The sequence below is a fragment of the Lotus japonicus genome, chromosome 1 (genome assembly GCF_012489685.1).
Source record: "Lotus japonicus ecotype B-129 chromosome 1, LjGifu_v1.2".
NCBI classification, from domain to species: domain Eukaryota; kingdom Viridiplantae; phylum Streptophyta; class Magnoliopsida; order Fabales; family Fabaceae; genus Lotus; species Lotus japonicus.
Window position 1 is genome coordinate 51878632 of NC_080041.1, and position 2898 is coordinate 51881529.

General features: G+C 40.1%; 1 long non-coding RNA gene across 1 annotated transcript; it reads right to left on the bottom strand.

Moving 5' to 3' along the window:
- Positions 1 to 599: 599 nt before the first annotated feature.
- On the bottom strand, positions 600 to 1885 carry LOC130731907 (uncharacterized). The gene is made up of 2 exons (XR_009016883.1): positions 1254 to 1885; positions 600 to 1153 (listed from the first exon to the last, which is right to left on the bottom strand). It is a non-coding gene; the product is annotated as an uncharacterized LOC130731907 (long non-coding RNA).
- Positions 1886 to 2898: the final 1013 nt, after the last annotated feature.

The window sequence follows — 2898 nt, forward strand, 5'->3', positions numbered from 1 at the left end:
TTTTCTTTTTAATTCCGAACATGAACTTCCAACATTCTATTTCAGTCATAACTACAACCACGTGCACTATGACATCCTCAATTTGTCTCTATCACGAGATTCCTTATTGCAAGTGCTAGGAGTTTATGAAGCAATGCCTAGGACTGTTCATGGTTCGGTTCTTTGCTTGAACCGAACCGAACCGAACCTGAACCAAAATTTTGGTTCGAGAGAACCGAACCGAACCGATATAGTATGGTTCGAACCGAACCGAACCGGTTACAAATTTTGGTTAACCAGTTCGGTAAAATATGCATATTTATAGATGGTTCGAACCGAACCGAACCGAACCGATATACTATGGTTCGAACCGAACCGAACCTGAATCGGTAGTTGATATTTTGGTTCGGTTACCGAACCGGTTTTTCAATTTAGGTTCGAGTTCGGTTCGGTTCTTAAAGGTTCGGTTCTTAAACGGTTCGGTTTTCGGTTCGGTTCTTGGTTAGCTTCGGTTCTCAGAGAACCATGAACAGTCCTAGCAATGCCTATACAATTAGTAGTATGGCTTAAAGGTTTACTATCTCACGCGTTCTAAACACAAGGTACATACAGTACGCAACTTAAGGATTAAAACATCTTCATTCTCCAAATTAGTATACAGTATATAGAGGGATGGGGTTAAATAATTCACGCGCATATGCCACTAAGTCAGAGTTTAGTTTATAATTTGTGTGTTCAAAAAGTTTAAGGATTTTAATTTCTTTCCCATATACTTATGCTCTCCTACATTAGTAGGACTAAAACAAGTCAAACGGTATCACCCCAAGCAATTAATCTAAAAGATAGACTTTAATCCTTCAATTCAAATCTGCCTTATATTTGAAAAACAAAGCTTTTATCCACATGACAGTACTCTAAGTACACTTTTGACTTTTAAAAAGAGAAGAAAAATATGAACCATTACAATGGCAACCTATTATCAAAAGATTGTACAGAAGCTGATTTTATTTGTTTTAAAGATGAAATTTTTCCAGTCCATCATAAATCACACAAAGCTTTTTAAACTCATAGTGTTCATGTCCTCCTCCTTCTACCTCAAGTCTCATGGTCATGGGACTGAGCTTCAATCCTTTGGTCTGGTCGTGTTTCCCCTCTCTGCTAGTGAACCTCATGGCTGAACAGCAAAGACACAATATTCAGGGCATGAACTCATGAGGTGAACTAGAAAAAGTTAGGGTTTGAAAGGGGAAATTGAAATAGATAAGGAGAATCACCTCTTACTGATGATTGGGCCTTGGATTCAGGAAGAGGAGGTTGAGAGCTTCAAGAAATTGGCCTCCTTTCTCATAACAAAGCTCGCCGGAGAAGACGGCGGCGGCGGCGGTCGCCGGAGTCGCGGTGGCCGATCATCGAATTGATGGAGGGGTTTTATTGCGGATGATGAGGGGAGTTCAGTGGTGGTGTTGGTTTCTCCAAAAACTTAATGGTTCGCCGGAGATCGGAGGAACAAGGTGGCGGCTAGGGTTTTGGTGGTGGCTCTCATGGAGAGGGAAAAAAAAACAGAACAGGGACAGTGGTGGTTGCTGCGTGAAGGAGGCATGGAGGTGGTGGTGCTCGCGGTTTTGGCTCGTGGTGGTGGTGTTGTTCCAGACATGTTGGGAAGAAGAAAATGGTGAGGAGGAAGAAGAGAAGTTGCAGACAAGGTTCAGAGAAAGTGTTCTGCAGCTTTTGTTTTTTAGAGAAAGAAATCAGAATAATAAAAGAAAGAGAGATATTTTTCTTTTGTGGGAGAAAGAGGGAGAGAATCGTGAGTGAGAAGTAGGGGTGTTCATGGTTTGGTTCTTAACCAAACCAAACCAAACCATATCCACCTTAAAAGGTTTATTATCCAAACCAGTTTTAAAAATATGGATATGGTTAAAAACCGGTTTTAAAATATGGATATACTTGAAACCGGTTTAAAACCAGATATTTCTCAAAATCACTTATAAACCAGATTTGGTTTGTATCCAGATTTAAAAATGGATTAAGTTCAATAAAATTTAAATTGAATTAAATAAATCTTTTATTCTCAACTAGAATCTTACAAAATTGAAAACAAGATAGAAATTGAATTGAATCTAAACAGTATAACACTCAAAACAAAAACGAGATAAATCCAAAGAAACTAGAGTGAAAAACGGAAGGTGAGAGAGAGGCATAGGAGAGAGAGACGCAGAGAGTGAGACGTTGAGGGAGAGAGAAACGCGAAGAGAGGGAGAGAAACACGCATGGGATACGGAAGAGGGGAGAGAGAGAGAGAGGAACGCATGAGAGAGAGTGGGGGGGAGAGAGAAACAGAATGAGAAAGAAACGCAACACAGAAGAATGGATCAATTGGTAACCAAATGGGTTTTAAATATGGGTACGGATATCCAGATTTTATATCCGGTTTTCAACTTTGGATAACCAAATTGGTTTTAAAATATAAAAGTGGATCAATTGATAAACCAGTTTTAGGAAATTTGGATTTTTTAGTTTTGGATTCGGACGGTTATGGATTGGATCAACATAACCGGATATTTTGAACAGGCCTAGTGAGAAGGAAGAGTGTGAAGTGAGGAAGAGAAAAGTCTGAATGGGTGGATGTGGGGCCCTTGGAGAGAGAGATTGGGAAAGGAAAAATAAAGGCTTAATTCCACTTTGGGCCCCTGATCTTTCAAAAATGAGCGATCGGGGCCCCCCCGTGTTTAAATGTAGCGGTCAGGCACCCCAACGTTTCAAAAACGTGCGTTTCAAACTCTTCTGTTAAGTGTCGTTAGTTTGACTAACGGAACTAGTGACGTGGATTTTGTTTTTCATTTTAATATTATTATTTTTACCCAAAAATCCCCCCCCCCCCCAAAATTCTCTCTCAATCTCGACATCTCTCCCCTTCTC